This window comes from Staurois parvus, unplaced genomic scaffold, assembly GCF_062004578.1.
Source record: "Staurois parvus isolate SC_StPar_1 unplaced genomic scaffold, SC_StPar_1.0 ptg000006l, whole genome shotgun sequence".
NCBI lineage: Eukaryota > Metazoa > Chordata > Amphibia > Anura > Ranidae > Staurois > Staurois parvus.
Genome location: NW_028317802.1, coordinates 16,940,658 through 16,959,420, shown reverse-complemented (window position 1 = coordinate 16,959,420; position 18,763 = coordinate 16,940,658).

Here is an 18,763-nt window from a genome sequence, read left to right as displayed (position 1 = left end):
TGAAGTTGTTTTCGCACCTGATCTAATTCTGTTGCAGATTTCAAGGCTCTAGAGCGTTTATGCATGCATTCAAGTGCACAAACTTTTTGCAATAAGGAGGTAAAAGATTCTTGAGCCAGACGTTTTCGCGAAGCGGAGATAGACATAAGAAGCCCACGGGTTACACATTTGTGTGCTTCCCACTGTATGAGAGGGGTCGTTTCCGGAGATGTGTTTTCTTTAAAATATTTGGTCAAAGAATCACGGATCTGGAGGGTGACAGAGGAATCTGTAAGAAGGAAGGGATCTAATCTCCACGTTTTGGACGCGACTGGTGCATCCGGGAATTGTAAGGTCATCATAATTGGGTGGTGGTCAGATAGAATCATTGGTTCGATCGAAGCAGATTTCAAGGTATGTAAATCTTTCTGTGAGACAAAAAAATAGTCGATTCTAGAATGGCGCTTGTGTGGTGTGGAATAAAAGGTGTAGTCTTTGTCTTTAGGGTGGATGGTGCGCCAGGTATCATGAAGGAGAAGATCATGTAGCTCGAGTTTAATCTGTCTAAGTGCTTTGAAAGGTTTAGAGGAAAAACTAGTGGAAGTGTCTTCCAACGGGTTCAAAGGTACATTAAAATCACCTCCTAGAATCAGAATACCTGATTGAAATGTAGCAAGTAATTTGGAGATTTTATGAAAAAAGCATACTTGTGCAGTATTGGGACTGTAAATGTTAGCTAGAGTAAGTGGCTTATTAAAGAGGGTGCCTTTGAGAAAGAGGAACCTCCCCTCAGGGTCCTCGAGAAACTCAGTGATTGTAAACGGGAGCTGTTTAGAAAGTAAAATAGATACACCTTTTGCTTTCACCTCCGTGTTGACTGCATGATATACCTTTGGAAAATTAGCATTCGAAAATCTAGGTATGTGGTCTGCTCGAAAGTGAGTTTCTTGGATAAAGAGCACATCTGCTCTAAGGTTTTTCATATATGTTAGAAGTTGCGAGCGTTTCTCAGGTATATTTAAGCCCTTAGCGTTAAGAGAGGCCACGGAGAGCGTGGGGACTGAACGTGTAGATGAGTGGTTAATAGCCATTATTTTGTATGCCAGAAAGAACTATTCGAAGTCTATCTGTGTACCAAATGGGTATCGGTAAAGAGAAAAGGAAAAAAAAAAGGGGGGGGGGATTTATGGGGGGAATTTATGTGAAGGGGGGGAACTAGAACAGGGTCGTGTCGAGGTAGAAATACAGATAGTAGTTATATAGAATGTGCTGCCTTGTATTACACAAGGCATTCTTTAGCATTCAGCAGTGTCTGTCCCTTTAAGGCCAGGACTTCCTGTTTGCTAACTTGGGAGGAAGTGACCTCATCTCTTCAGACTGAAGAAATTCTACAATGCAAGTACATGTGGGATGCTGTTCCCTCTTCATATATGGGCTTGATTAGACCCCCAAAGTCTGTAAGTACCCTTCCTATGTACTGTGGAATGTTATGCACATAGCTAGGAAGTTAGATATGTACTTATGTTTGTTTATTCTGTTTGTATTTCAGTTTTACCGCATTTATTCACGCGCATTCTCATTATGTCACATGTTATCAGTAAAAGATCATCGGTTATCAATCATCGACTCTTTACTGTGTGGACATCAAAGGTTATACTGCCTGTAATCCTCTGTAACCCTTTCATAACTGCAGAGAAGGCAGGACATAGAAGAAGAATTGAAGAGTTTGACAGAAAAAAAAAGAAGAAGTATCAGGCGTGTCTCATATAAACCCATATATAGGTGATATTATATGTTCCTTCAACTTCTTTTACATACTAAACTCCAGAGAAGATGTAGTCCAGCTACTCTATCTCTCATTAAAGCTCCAATAAAGTGTAAAACTGTGTACTAGAATAAGAAATTACACTTGGAGATGTGCCGAACCCAGAGACGGCCGTATTGTGAATTTACAGTATAATCGTAAGAAGGTCTTATGTCCTCAAACAAGAGGTATACAAAGGAATTAGACCAACATAAGATGGCCTTGACACACAGAGATATGTGGGAAGCAGCTAATGTATACCGAGAGGTAGAAGGAGAAGGGAGGTGGGTAGCAAATAATATGTGTAAAGATGTAAAAGCTAAAATATTGTGGATGAGCATGAGGGCCAATAGCAATACTCACAGGCGAGGATACACAATGAGGAGTGTGAAAGAGGTAAGTTCTAAAGGAAAGTTCCTATGTGGTTGAATGTATGTTCGTTGATGTGGACAGACACTGAGACTGTGCTAATCAATAGAATGTAGCATCCTCATACCTCTAAAATACTATATGATCACAAGTTAAACGTAATGTAATAGCTAATTAGTCAATTCCTATAACTGACTGCGAACCATTTATAGCTAGCAATCGTGTCAATGTAAGAAGGTCTTCGTAAACTGTATCAATTTCGATTAAGAATACCAACTTTATGTAAAACACTGCAGGGAAACAGCAATAATATAACATATAAATATTCCGGGATGTAGGCCATAGGCCATCCATTCCGTTGAACCGATTTCCCAAAAACATTGTAGATGCAGGTCCCAACCGAGGGATCTTGTGTTATACAGCATGTTACTGCTAATGAATGCAGGATATCCCTATGCTTGCCAATCAGTGGCATGTCACTGGAAAGAGGGCACTCAAAATCCATGGCCCAATGTGAGCATGGATCAAATTTAATAGTAGTATAGGTCACACTTTAACACAACGAAATGAACCATAAACGTGAACATCAACATGGAGGTCCCTTATCTTATAGCTGAGACACCACCTGGTCCGTGAACGAGTAGAGGGTATGTAACCTGCCCGATACTATTATGCATGTGAAGGAGTTCGGAATACCGTTTGGGAGAACCAATATTTGTAAGGAGAGTGAAGGAGATGCAGAAGCATCATATTAATACAATATCTACTTGACACCGATATTCATATACATATATATATATATATACATATATATCAGAGCTCAATGATGGGTACGTAGGAATGTGTGCTACACTGATAGAGAATCCTATGGGACCGTCTAGGGTTAGCATATTCCGGGAGACATTACGGGCCCGTTATACATCTAAGTATGATACGATCATGTACGAGCATTCCCATAGGGCCACATTGAAGATAGTAAAGAAGAGCGTGAAAGCTATTCCCAAAATATCTCAGGGATTATAAAGTATGTAATCTCCAGGTAGAATCCATTGATTGTGCGAAACATTGGTATTAAGACACAATAAACAAGATCACAGAGAGTCCTAATCTAAGTGCATCCTTTTCACAATACAGCGGGATTCGGGGAATCAGGCGTAGGCCTAGCAAAGGGGATTAGCCTGTGTCTCTAGAGCCCAAACTGGTCTACATATCGGTTTTCCGTGGGGACTTATAAGTTGATATAATAGGCCGTTACTGACTAGGCGAGTAAGCTCTAGCGCCAGCAAGGGTACTACCCATATCGCCATTAGCCATACCATCATATAACCCCTCCGAAACCCATAGCAAAAATAACCTCAGCAGGTACATATAAAATATACTAATATATATAACTGGTAAATAGTGTACAGAAGAAATATGACCATTTGATACGATAAACATACCCAAATGTCCACTCCTCAGGATCATAGGTGGTTTTTCGATGGACTATACATAGGAACCATGGACTAAAAGAAAAAAACTGAACTTATTCAGTCCTTGTGTAAAGAGGCCTCAGATTGAGGGACTGTTGCTGCGTCGGTGTGTAGATAGGGAGCAATGGAGAAGAGTCATTTGTGACGTGCCTTACAATGTACAGGAGATGCTGGTAAACTGTCTCCAGTAATGAGCCTTTGTCGTACAGGGGAGATTGAGGTGTGGTGAGGGGCTCTGCGTCGTCTGTCCCTTCCAGAGTGGTCAGAGAATTGCGTCTCCATAAGGTCTTCAGCTGACCGCGATGAGGGAAGAGATTCAATGGACCAGTTGGGTATATCTAGTAGTGGGATATTCAGGGTTTCACAGAATAGTGTAAGATCTTCCAGAAATCTCATGAGAGCTGATCTCCCCAAATGTGTTGCCGTGAGGCCAAACGGGAACTTCCAGCGGTATGCTATTCCCTTGGAGCAAAGTAGATCTAGCAAAGGGCGTAGGTCTTTCCTACGTTGCAAGGTGAGGTGGGAAAGATCTTGAAATAATTTGATTTCTGTTTCATGATATCGCAAGTGGTGTTTATCCCGAGCTCTGCGTAATATTTCTTCCTTAAGTCGGAAATCAACTAGACAGCAAATGATATCTCTCGGTGGGTCGGTGTCTCTGCCTCTAGGACGCAATGCCCTATGTAGGCGTTCGATTTCAATTGGAGATTCAGGTGGCTTTTCCAAAAGATCATTGAAAATGGTTAAAAGCACCTGGGTAAGTTGGGCAGATTCGATTGCCTCAGGGACACCACGCACCCTTAAATTATGTCGTCTTCCCCTGTTATCCAGGTCTTCAATGTGACGGCCAAGCTCTCTCAAGTGCAAAGTGTGCGTGTCAACCTGTTTGCGCATATCATGAATGGCTCGATCTTGTGTGATAACTTTATCTTCTACTGCGTCAAGCCTGTTAGCTACTGCATGCATATCGATATGTAACTCAGCTATAGCCGCAGAGAGAGTCCCTTTAATATCTGATGCAACCGCTTTCAAATCCCCTATGGTGAGAGGGGAGGTTTCAGGTTGTCCTGCTGTGTTAGCTGTAGTTTGATTCATATACTGTGAAAGAGTTTCCGTAAGAGGCGAGTGTAGGGGGGATACATGGGAAGAAGCTTCCGTGTGATCCGGAGTCTGCGACCGGAATAACTCCGGGATGCTGCGATTGGCAGGACCATTCGGACGACGAGGGGATCTGGAACGAGGAGTGGCAGATTTCTTATCTGATTTCCCCATGTTCACGGTTACTCTCTGTGTTATGATTGCGTAATCCCACCTCTGTGTGACAAGGATCAAGATATTATGTAGACATTTTCAGTGGGATCAGGCTGGGACCCCCAGAACTAACAAGAGAAGGGGGGGATAAATATTCCTGAACAGACCAGGGATCGCAGTGTATACCTCAGCATGTGTGAGAGGAAAAGCAGAGTTTGGTATTGTTGGGTCTGTGGCTTCTGCAGAATATTGGGCTTCTGAGGGAATGCAGGGATTGCCTCTGCTTTCCCCTAGTGATCCTTTGCAGGGGAGTCAGCTGCTTCAGGCCTAGCTGCCACACAGTTCACTGCTGCAGGGGATTGTATAGGCCCTTACTGTAGGCCGATGCTCTCTGGGCTCGTGAGGGGGGTGCCCCTATGGGTAAGGGAGAGGTGCCCACTTATATATGTGGGAAGGAGTTGAGGACCTACAGTCCTCTTTCGCACCGGGTGTCTCACTCACCCGGCCTTTGCACTGGGTGTGGTCACGGTCTCGCCGGGCCACGACAAGCCCCACCGCTCCGTTGCCCCAGACGGGGAGCAGCCGACACTCCCAACTGGGATGGAGGAATCCAGCCGCCACTGATCCGGATGAGGGGGGAGATAATCAGCAATCCCCTCCTCGTATGGACACCGCACGCTTCGTGCACCTGGCACCCTGCGGGGCGGGCGCGAGCTGGACAGTCTCACGGCTTCACTCGGCCGCGATAGGCCACGCCGGATTGCCGCAGCGGATCCGGGCCAACAACGTCCGGACCCGCTCAGTGATGTCTCCGACAGAGACGGCGGGGTCTCCCGTTTGCTCCTGCCAGCTGATGTCTCCCGGATGGCGGTGGATGCGGATCGGGCCGACGGGAGCTCTGGCTTAAGCGGCTTGTCCAGTCGCCATCTTGGACACCGGGCTGGAAATTTTTTACACATCTTGCCCTGACTCTGTTCATCTAAAGGCAGCTAACGTCAGACTTCTGAATTTCTTGGTACATCTGCCACCTAGACTATACATGTCAAACCTTGATACCATGATGCTACTTGTTCTATAATGTCCTGCTATGTATTTTTCTCTGGTCACCCACCCAGTGTATTTATATATGGGGCGGAAGACCTTGGCAAACTTGGCTACAATTGACCTTATATAGCATAGTATATAGACCTTTATAGAGTTAAAGAAGCTTATGAACTGGGCCAAATCTCTACAATGACCCTCTTCATAGGTTCAATAGGATATTTGTTATGTTACCACATGTTTAATAGTTATATTCTTAACCAACTTTGTTACATCCACCCACCTCAATATTAGTCCTGCTTGGTTTGGACAGGTGAGCTCTGCTATATTTACTTGACCTATGTGCATTGGAAAATATCAAAGCTAAGGCCATGATGCCTGGTATTCCAAACCCAAGGATCCTGATGTTTTCCCCTTACTATTGCCCACATGCAGGAGCTGGCTGCAACCTACCTTCATGTTGTTTGTGTAATGTACAGGAAGCAGCTTGAGTGTGAATTATCAGGTTTGTTCTCATACTAACCACTGAATTCCAACACCCAGAATGATGGATAATAATATTATTTTACTTTATGTTCTGTATCATTTGGTTATGCATTCCCATGTAACAGTACTGGATCTTCAAATGCTGTGTTTGTTACATCCTATGTAGCTCCTCTTACCTTATGGGAAGTGTGTTATTAGAGGCAGAGTATTGTCGATTATGGCAGCTCAGAAGAAGTCATGACAAGCCCACTATATGGATCTTCTCAATAAAATATGGACCCTAGAATTGGCCCATAAACAATCCCGGGCACAGCAAACATACCTGGACCTACTCCAGGCTTGGACACTCCTTGAGGAGCTTGGACGTATGGTGAGACGTACATTTTTTTTTTCTCAAAAGCTCTTCTATGAGCATAGTAACAAATGTGGTAAACTCCTAGCTAGAGCCCTTCAAGCTAGAAAAACAGGAACAACTATACATATTATTAAACTTCCAGGGCCACCCCCAATGTAGCTGCTACTGACAATGCATCTCGATTTGAAAGGTTCTACTCTGAGTTATACAATCTACCTCAGACGGGTTCCGAAGGTTGTCACACTAGGACCATGTTAATACAAGACTTCTTAAAGAAAGACAGCCCTAAACCCATCTCCAGAACTAATACACAACAACTAGAGAGCCCCATTACAGAAGAAGAGTTCAAACAAGCTATTAAACAACTCAAATCAGGCAAAAGTCCTAGCTCTGATAGGTTTATGGAATCTTACTACAAAACTTTCCTTGACACACTTCATGAACCTTTCTTACAAGCATTCAACTCTCTATCCTCTCTGAAACATTCTCATAGACTGCTAGAAGCCCATATCATGGTCATTCCAAAAGAGGGAAAAGACAATTCGTCAGTAGCTAACTATAGACCAATCTCGCTCCTAAACTTAAATATTAAGCTATTTGCTAAAATATTGGCTAATCACCTGTTACCATTACTTCCCTTCTTGATTGCGAAAGACCAGGTAGGCTTTATCCCTGGCTGGGAAGCCAGGGATAATACTATCAAGGCTTTGAATTTACACCACTGGCTCATGTCGTCAAAGCAATACGGTTTCTTCCTGTCCCTTGACGCAGTGAAGGCATTCGACAGGTTGGCCTGGGACTATATGGGAGCTGTCAACTGCTAGTGTCTGAGTCAACAGCCACCTGTCGAGTGCCTTCTCCGTCCATAATGGCACACGACAGGGTAGTCCGCTTTCACCAATCCTCTTTGTGCTCACTCTGGAGTCACTTTTTCGTTGTCTTCGAGCCAATCCAGACATACAGAGACTGACCATTGCCAACCGTATCTACAAACAAGGGGCATCCGCAGATGACATATTAATATTTCTCGGGGAACCTCACAAGACCCTTCTCAACCTACTAATGGACTTTGATTCCTTCTGTCTTTTATCCAATTTGAAAATTAACTTTACAAAATCACACGCCCTCAATATTTTACTTCCGTCAGACATGGTTGCCCAGTGTCAAAGTAACTTCCCATTTAAGTGGCAATCAGAAGCAATCACATATTTGGGCTTTCAACTTCCCTGCTGCTTATCAGACCTTTACTCTAAAAATTACCTGCCCATTTTCCACTCCATTTCTGTAGATCTAGGTAGATGGGAAAAACCGTTCTTTTCATGGTTCGGAAGGGTGCCAATCTAAATAATGAATATCGTCCCAAGTCTTTGATATATTCTACAGATGATCCCAATTCACCTTACCTCAACCTTTTTTCAGATGTAAAATAGCTCCTGTATGAAATTTCTCTGGTTCCAGAAGCGCCGGCAGATATACTATGAACAGCTTACCAGTTAATTATCTGGTACAGCAGATACACATTCTTATGAGCATGTGCAGGATTGTGCACATAGAAGCCAAGACAAGCAAGGACTTGAATGCGCACATGGACAAGCATTGGCATATATGTGTGAGCATGTGCGTAAACACAGATTGTGGCACCCAGCAGGCTATTTAAACTGTGAGTTCGGTGCTGGATTGTCTTCAGCTCTAGTTCCTGTATTCCTGGTTATTGAAAATATGATAACTTTGTTCCTGAACCTGCTTCATCTGACACCTCTCTTGGATCACCCCTATCTGTTATGTCTGCTGCTTGCTTGTGTTACCTCGGCTTGGATTCCTGACTATATCTCTGCCTTCTGACTTTGTACCTCGTCAGCATGTTGCCGACTTCTGCCTGTTTCTGACCTTGAACTTGATCCTGACCCTGCACATGTATGCCTGGCTGCTGCAGGAAATTCCAAATATCTACTTAACCCTGGAACATTGATTCCCCTACTTACAATTCCGCCATTTCCTTTGTAAGATCGATCACACCTCCTCATCTCCTGTGACCTTACTCCTTTAGAATCCTTATGTTCCAGATCCTCACCCACAATAGCACATACAGCATGCCAAGCTTGGGAAAAGGATCTGCAATTGGAGCTCTCTACAGAACAATGGGAACTTATCCATACCACTACCCATAAAGGTTCCATTGATGTCACAACCCAGGAAAATGGCTTTAAAATATTGTCTTTATACTCCTACAATGCTTCATAAATTCAATCCCACTATGTCCAACCTATGCTGGCGCTGTTCTAAAGAACCAGGCTCTTTCCTGCATATTTGGTGGACATGTCCAGCCCTTCAACCATTCTGGTCTCAAGTTCATGACATAACTTCACAAGTCTTCACATACCCCTTGGAATTCACCCCAGCCCAGTTTCTTTTACATCATTCCTCCATACTTGTACAATCATATCAAAAATCTTTGGCTATTCACATGGTCAACACTGCCACACTTTGTATCCCCGTGCATTGGGGTTCATCTAATACCACATCCATATCTGAATGGTTTGCGCGTATCATTAGGATTGCAGAGATGGAGGAATTGATCTGCATAGCAAAAGATACACCCTGCAAATTTTCTCATACCTGGGCCTGTTGGATCCATTTCCAAACCACAGACAGGTATGCATCCTTGTCAGATCTGCCCCCTTAAGCAGGCTCCCTACCTGTCCACCAACCTGACAAACAACCAACATAACCCTGTAACACCTGCACTGAGAGTAGCTGCCCTTTTTTCCCCATGCCTGGTAATGGGAAGGGAAGGCCCATGTTGAGGGGACTTGCCTATCTGCCATATAAGCCCCTTCTGTACAAACAGATGCGATTAACACATGGTATCTATCCCAAAACATACTTCCTTCCCACAGGGATAGGAGGCTGAGGAGGTTTGCCCTGTCTCCCCCTTTTCCTTTATTTTTCTCCCACTCCAACCCCCCCCTTTTTTTTTCTTTCCTCTCTTTTTCTTTATTTTTCTTCCTCCATGTTTTCTCTTTTTCTTCTCTCTTTTTTTCTGTTCCTATCAAACACTGGCTCTTTGCTTTTTCTGCCAGAACCCTCTCCACATAGGAGGCATTTTCCCTCCTAGATCCACACCTGAATGAGCAAATACGTCCTCCCAAACACCTATTCTTCCCTCCTTTACAGAAATGAGCCTCCAGATTTTTGCCATCACAGCTAACAACAGAATTGTATACAATAGATGATATGAAAGGAAATCATCCATTGTTTACAATTGTGAAGTAACCTGCTGTGATTGGTCACAGTAGTCACATGGTACCAGCAATGGGCCAGTACACAGATTGGCCATCCTCTGTGTCCTATGGACACAGCCAGTGACAGATCTTGCCACAGGTGTGCACAAGGTGGCGATCCAGTAGAACGTCATATGACGCCCATCTGGATCGACGAGAGTCCCACATGGTTGTCATTCTCCTATAGGCCGAGCAGGAACTGGTTAAACCCTTATTGTACTTTACCAACTTTTAGATGTAGTGGTTGAATTTGTTTTCCTTTATTTTCACCTTTCTGATCCTGCCAGTAACACATTTATTTTTCTAAGTTAAAAACATGCAGAAAAATTGTAGGCTCCTAATTCTTTGGAAGAGGGCCAGCAGGCAATTGATGCTCTCCAGTCTGGTAAAACACCGAGCTCGGATGGCTACCCAGTTGAGTTTTATAAAAACTACATTGATCATCTGGCTCCCCAAGTTCATCACCTTTTCAATGCCCTACGGGTGGAGAAAGGATCCAACACAGTGCTCTTCTTGCCATCCAATCTCCCTGTTGAACACAGATGCAAAAATATTCACTAAAGTACTTGCTGGGAGATTGTGTTTGTTTCTTTCTACGTTAGTGCATAACGATCAGACAGGCTTCATGATGGGTAAAGGCACTGACATTAACATACGTAGCATAAATCAATACATGTAAATATATGAACAAAACAGTCACGTTAGTCCCAAAAGATGATACAACATAAAAATAAATGCAATTCTTCAAAAAAATCCAAATAAGTGAAAACTCTTTCTGCTGGATATTGCACCCAAAATCCCAGTGCTGTAAATCGTCAATACATGTGAATCATCATAGTGAAAATAGACTTCCAGGTGGACTCTCACCTTCTCGCATGGACCTGTATGTGGACACAGGTCAAACAAAGCATCTCCCCTATTAGTGGGGGTAATTCATAACTTGCTCCTCTGTGCACTCTTCCCCTTATGAATCACCACTGGATATTCGCAAATGGCACCCGATTTCAGTACAGCCAACTTTGTTGATAAAGCTCGACAACCACAAAGTATACCATAGTGCAGTAGGCTTCTTTAAAATTGCAACATCCACTATTTTATTCTATGGAGCCTTTGCTAAAAATATATATAATGTTTTGGGGTTCTAAGTAATTGTCTAGCAAAACAATACAGATTTTTACATGTAGGAGAGAAATGTCACAATTGGCCCAGTAAGGAAGTTGTTAACCTCATCCACCCTGGTTCCTGATTTGTTAGGGTACAGCCCACTGATCTAGTCATTCCTGCTGGATACCGGTATTTGGTACCCCTTACATAACACTGAAGCCACTAGTGATCAGATCGACTGCACCTGGAAATTGGGAAGTATCTGGTCTCAGCATTTGCTAATTGCTGCAAGATGGCTTTGTATTTTCCACTGTTTGTGAAAGAGAACAGGGAATATTGCCACCAAGTATTTAAGGAGAAAACTAGGAAACAGTTGTTGAAATGCATCCCTCTGGCTCACTCTCTTGTCGATCAAGGCAGGGTTTTGTTTGGTGAAATTCAGCCCCTAATTCAGGTTTGTTCAGGGTTGGCTTTGTCTAGTATTCCAAAGGTAATGATGACTTTTCTCCTCCTTTTAGTGTGTCTCAGGTGGAATCTTCAGTGTACCTACTTGAAGATGATAAACCCTACTTTTATGAACATTATTATGGATTGTATCAATGCAGAACATTCTTTAGTCAGACAATGGGAATTGTCTATTGCATTTTGTTGAACCCCTGCTCCGAGAATGGTCAAGTATATCCTACTCATCCTCAGCTAACATGCACCAATCCACTTTTTCTGCTAAACACCAGTTTGCTCAAAGATCCCTCTCTCCATTACCCTTAGCAACCACAGCTGCAGTTCGTCATACTTCACTTCTAATTGTATATCACTACCCTGTCTCCACTAGCTGCACATTCCCTGCATTTAATCCAATTAAGACTCCCTCTACTACTCCATTGCCCCTGGCAACCCCTCAGAAATCCTCCTTTGCAAGAACTACTCCTTTTTCACCATCTCTCAGTACTGCTATTATTTTTCCACCAGCTGCAATCTGTTCATAACCCTACAATTACTCACAGGACTCTAGTGACTGTCCAAACCTAAAAATAAAAGGAAGTTTTTCCCACCTCATACAATTTTGCCACTATCCTCTCCTGCCTCCATGCTTGCTGATTCATTTCAGCCTGCCTTCACATCTGCTGATCATTTCCAGTCTGCCTCCACATCTGCTGATGATTTCCACTCTGCCTCCATGTCTGCTGAACCATTTCAGGCTGCTAGCTCCACATTTGCTGATCCATCCCAGCCTGCTTCCAGATCTGATGATCCTTTCCAGCCTGCTGGCTTCACATCTGCTAATCCGTTGCAGCCTGCCTCCATGCCAGCTGATCCATTCCAGCCTGCCTTAACACCATTTAATCAGTTCCAGCATGCCTCCATGCCAGCTGATCCGTTCCAGCCTGCCTCCACATCAGCTGCTCTGTTCCAGTCTGCCTCCATAGCAGTTTTATCCATTCCAACCTGCCTCCATTCCAGCTGCTCTATTCCAGTCTGCCTCCATGCCAGGTGCCCCAGTCAAGCCTGCCACCATGGCAGCTGCTCTGGTCCAACCCATGTCAATTGGGCTCTCTGCTCTCGACCTGCCTTTCACTGCCTCAACTATGGGCCGGTCTTCTCCTGGCTCATCCTCAGTTCTGCCATTTGTCTTTTCATATTCAGGACATTCAATAACCAGGCCTCACTCTACTGTAATTACATTTGCTCAAACTTGTCTTAGAAGTTCCATCCATCCTTTGGATAGACTGCTTTATTGGCTGAACTTGATGGACTTGTGTCTTTTTTCATCCAGACTAACTATGTAACTATTCCTCATTCAGCCAGATGGGGTCCTTGATGGGGTTCCCCTAACTCACTTTGCATCCAGCCCATGTTTGAGCTACCCAGTTTGTTTCCAGTGACATGCTCCCTGCTATCCAGGATGCCACCACTGGTTTTCTGTCTACAATACAGTTTGGCTCCATAGATTCCCTGCCTGTTAACAAACTTGACCTCGCTGACCCTCAGCCCACTGTCAAACTTGATGATCTTGTTCCTGATGCCCAGCCTGATAATCTTCTGCCTGAAGATCCTATGCCCGATGACCAGCCTAATGGTCCTGTGCCCGATGCCCTGCCTGATGGTCCTATGCCCAATGCCCAGCCTGACGATCTGCTGTTTGATGGCCCTGTGCCAGATGCCAAGCTTGATGGTCAAGTGTCTGATGCCCAGCCTGGTAGTTCCATGCCTGATTCCCAGCTTTGTGGTTCTGTGCCTAACACCCAGCCTGGGTCCAGGCTGGTAGTTCCATGCCTGATGTCCAGCCTTCCTCCGATGGTCCAGTGCCCATCTTAGCCTTGCCCTGACCTAGGTTGTATCTCTGTAATCCCAGGTGCATTAGAGGACCCTGGTTGGGTGACAAATGCCTTGGATAGACCTACGTAGCTGTTAGAATGTAGAGCAGTTTCTGGCAACCCAGATGTGGAAGGTCCAGTTGTGATGGGACACCCTGGCATGGTAACTGTATGGATCAGGGATTCTGGTTTTAATCCTTCAGCTGTCCTTTGAAACTTTCACTTCCCTAATGTAGCACATGTCCCAATGGAAGAAATCCAAATATTGCACCTCTTCAGTGATCTGGCCTGTGGGAAACCCAGACAGCTTTGGGACTTCAGCATTGGGGTAACCAGTCAGCTTCCAGACCGTGGAGGCCAGGTTCATGACCAGTTACCAAGCTCGGGTGGCACACCATCCAGTGAGTTGAAAGACTCTGGCCTGAAGGGAAAGAGAGAGTCTTCAGACACTGATGGGGAAACCTTTTTGGACTTATCCTGCTCCTAATATGGGCTTTCAGGTTCAAGGGAGAATGGAGCATCCAGATGCTGCTCCTCAAGCGGGGGGGGGGTGGACTGTCAGGATTTGTATCAGTACCTGGGTCACCTGCTGGCCACCAGCAGGTGTCTCCTAGAAACCAGCTTATCCACGTAATTAGGTTGCACCTGATGCTGGCTGCTGGGAGGTATGTAATCCCACCCTAAACTGAAGTTCAGTGCTTCAGTGTTCTTTCTGTGAACCGTGTCTCTGCCTAATCCTCATCCTGATCCTGTACCTGTTTCTGTACCTGATCCTGTGCCTTGTTCCTGTGACCTACTTCTAGTACCCTTTTACCCTGCTTTACTTGTTTCCTGTCTCAGTCCTAATCTTGCTCTGCTCTTGTTTGCTCCCTCCATTTGTTTATAGTTACAGTATGTTGTAGTTTTGATTGCTGTGCTGTTATTTTTCACGTTTATGTTGTCACTTTACATTGTTTATGGTTTACTGGTGTTGGTGTTCAAGAGTGATATTTATGTTAATAAACTTTATGTAACCTTATTCAGCCGTATTCTTGATTTCTTAAGGTACAACCCGCTGATCTTGTCATCTCTGCTGGATACCTGGATTTAGCATCCCTTACAGGGATGCTGTTCATCCTTTGAAATAATAAAAGTGATAAAAAAAAGTAAACTTACAGTATAAAAAAAATTCCAATAAAATAATAATAAAATGTTTTAAAAATGAAAGTACCCCATCCCACTGTGCTTGCATGCAAAGGTGAACATACAGTACATGTCAGTCCCACGCACATATGTAAACTGCAATCGCACCACACATGTGAGGTATTTCCATGAACATCAGTAAGAGTAAGAGCAATAATTCTAGCGCCAAACCTCCTGTGTAACTCTAAGCTTGTAACCTCTAAAGGCTTTAAAAACAATTTTAAAGCATGAAATGTTTGGCATCTATTTACTTGGCTTAACATCATCTCTTATATTTTACTAAACAATTGAGTATTATATTGTGTTTTTGTTAATTAAAATGAGTTAAAGTGTATTTTTCATTTGAAACCCACTCTGCAAATACTGTGTGACATAAAAATTGCAACACCCACCATTTTATTTGTTAGGCCCTCTGCTTCCAAATATTTAATGCTAGGGCCTCTGCTTCCAAATATTTAATGTTTTTGGGTTCTATGTACTTTTCCTTGTCAAAGATTTTTATTTCAACATGAAGCACAAAAGAAAAAAACAGACAAACAAACAAGCAGGCCAGTGTGAGGCCAGATATAAAGCAAATTACAGGAAATATAAAGAGTAATACAAAACAAATCCAAGGCTTTCAGATCATTTTGAATTTATCGAACAGATCCTTTTCCAATGCTTCCATTTTGGCATGTATGATGGCACGGTACATTCTATGTTTAGTCTCAGCCAAGGACTTGGTAACTTGCTAGATCTCCCTCCAGTCAGTGGGCGGCCCAAATCTTTTCTCATTTCGCAACATAAGGCAGAGTGTTATAAATAGGTTTAAAAAGGATCTGTTTATAAAGGGATGAGACAAGGCCTCTGGCGTGTGGGTCTTTAAGGCAAGTTCGTTTAAACTGGGAGAGATGAGTCAGCACTCAGTGGGCAGTGATGTAGGGGGAGTAAAAGTTCTTTATCTGCATATAGTGAGATACCTCAGAGTGCGGAAGACCAAAGGATTCGCAGAGAGTGGGGAAGGACAGATAAGAGGACGCATTGACCAATTTATATAAGCGTATAAGGCTCGAGTCATTCCATGCATGAAATGAGGCAGAACTTTCCCAAGCCGGATGAAAGGCAGGGTTTTTTAAAAAGGAGAGCAACGGGTTATGAACGGATTGTAATCCATACGTGGTCTTGAATTTATCCCAAACAGACAAAAAATGTTTAGTGATAGGGTTGTGCAGAGAAGTTCTATCTGCCGGCTGAAGCCACAAAAGGATCGCAATCAACTGACTCTATAGACATCCATAAGGGAGTTTCGCCTACAGTCTGATACTTGGGCAATTGTGCTAGGTGGGCCGCATAGTAGTAGTAGGAGAAACGGGTAGACCCAGCCCACGACAGGGCTTGGGAAGATACAATGTGGAGCTAGGTATTCTTGTTTTTTTCGCACTCCAAACATAAGTCAAAGCCTTTCTTTGCAGAATGCGAAGGAAATAGACAGAGACGGAGATTGGCAAAACTCAAAAGAGATATAATAATTTGGGTAATATAACCATTTTGAGGACATTAATCCTACCTATTCAAGAAAGTGGAAGAGAGGACCATTGGGTTATTAAAGAAGATACGGATGTGAGCTCTGAGGGGTAGTTTGCGGCAAAGAGGTCAGTATGAGCAGTAGTCAACTTGATACCCAGAAAGAGAAGGTGGTGAGGGGCCCAAGAAAAGGGAAAAGCTGCCTGAGATTGCCTCAATTCACCCTCAGATAACGATATATTAAGAGCAATTGATTTCTGAGCATTTACTGAGAGACCCGAAACAGAAGCAAATTGAGTGAAATGTGCGAAGTGGATAAGAACAGCAAAATGTAATTTGTGAAAAGACACCATTTATGATGGTGGCCGCCAAGTTCGATTCCTCTAATTTTGGAATCAGACCGGATGTGTTGAGCTAAAGGTTCGATAAGGAAAGCGAATAGTATAGGAGATAAGGGACAACCTTGACGTGTACCTCTGCCAATGCAAAGAGGGTCTGATGTGTAACCGGCATATTTGATGTACGCTCTTGGAGAGTTGTATAAAACTGAAATCCAGCGGAAAAAGTGGGGACCAAATCCCCATTTTTGTAAGGTACAGTGTAGGTACTGCCACGACACGGTATTGAATGATTTTTTAATGTCAAGTGAGAGGAAGCAAGAGGGAATATGCCATATTCTGGCTGCATGTGCTATCAACACAGCTCTACGGATGTTGTCTCTGGCCTGCCGCACTGGAATGAACCCTACCTGATCCCAGTGAATAAGGTTCCCAATCATAGTATTCAGTCTGGTCGCTAGTATTTTAGCTTAATGTCAAGATTCAGGACTGAGGACGAAAATTAGTCCAAATAAAGGTTTAGGAAGCATACAGATAATGGCTGTTAACTATTCCAAACAAAAAGAACGTCCATCAAGTAGTGTGTTAAAAGTGGTAGTGAGAAGAGAAGTCAAAAGCTCAGAGAAAGACTTGTAGTACAGGGCAGGGTATCTGTCCGATCCTGGGTGTTTGTTTACTTTCAAGCCCTTGATGGCCAAAGCCACCTCAGGTGCAGTGATAGGAGAATCCAACTTGGAGCGATTGGCCTGCAAAAGCTCTGGTAATTTAATTTTAATGTAATGTGAGAAAAAGGCATCTGCCTTTGAAACGTCTAACGCGGACTCAGGTAAGTATAGAGAAGCTAGGTGCAATTGAAACTTGCGTAAAATCTTGACCGGATTGCTGGTATAGACGTCTAGCACCACTTTAAGTTTAATGGGCTTACAGGGCTTATCCATTGACTTAAGGGTGCATGCAAGCAGAGTGTCCAGCTTGTTAGCTTTGAGATAAAATTTATGTTGGAAGCGTCTCAAGGATTAATCTGCTGTGTCAGTTAAAAATAGGTTAAGTTCTAACCAGGCCTTGTCCAGTCGGGTTTTATTAGTCGGGGATGGGTCAATTTGGGAATGTGTAGTAGCAGGAATTGAAATCAAATTTCAGTTTTTGGAGTAGAGATTTGCATTCCTTTTTAAGAAGATCCAATTGGCGTGCTATTGCCCCTGAGATCACCGGCTTATGTGCTTCCCACAGGATAAGAGGGGACACATCCAATGTGGAATTGTTTAACAAGTAATCCTTAAGAGCCATCTCAATATCTGCACAATGGGACAGGTTTCTAAGCAAAGATTCATTAGGGCACCAGGAGGTGTCATGGGCCATTGGAATAGGAGAAGCTATAGTGGTGAGCACTGCGCTATGATCTGTCCAAATAAATGGGATGATAATCAAAGTCAGGATTTCAGGAGCCATGCCTATACTCAAAAAGAGGAAAGGGAAACAATGAATATATTGATAAGCATTAGCAATCAGTGATACTTATCAACTGTGGGCCATTCCAATTAGTGTAGGGGATTCATTTAGAAGATGTTGAGAGAGGTAGCAGGAAATGTACTTGCACAGTTCAGGAACAGGTGAGGGTTGTGGAAGTCAATGATGGATGAGAATAGCACCTCTCTGGGCGGAGAAGTGGAAAAGCAGGGAATCCATGGGTGCATAGTAATGGTCATCAATCCATCAAATCCTCCACTGTCGGGGCAGGTGAAGCAAAACGGCTACGTTTGTAAGAATTTTGGTGATATCTTCCAACAGAAGCTTGATTAGGTTTGCATGGGGAGTTGGAGGCCGAACGGCGGCGTACACCATCCAAGTTGTGAGGTCACTCTGTGAGCTGCAAGTCCTGTAGGATGATTTTCAACTCCTCTGAAGAGCTACATACATGTTTGGAACCCTGATAAGTAAAATGGATAGAAAAAGGAAAATGTGGCATTGCTGGAGGATTTGTAGCTGTGGCTTCATGGCTCGCCTCCTAGAGATGGTAAGTGGAGACAGGTCCATAAAAAGTTGATATTTGTTGCCCTGAAAACATAAATTTTCTTTACCTCTGGCAGCCCCAGAAGTAGTTCTTTAGGCGGTAGTAATGGAATTTAGCTATGATGTTTCTGAGTGGGCCTTCCAACTTTTGAGGCGTTAGTGCTCAATGGACCTTGTCCATTTCCAGATGCTCAACAGGTATAGCAGGTAGTAATTCCTGAAATAGGGCCAACATAGTTGCTTGAAGGTCCAAAATTGACTCCGGGATACCCC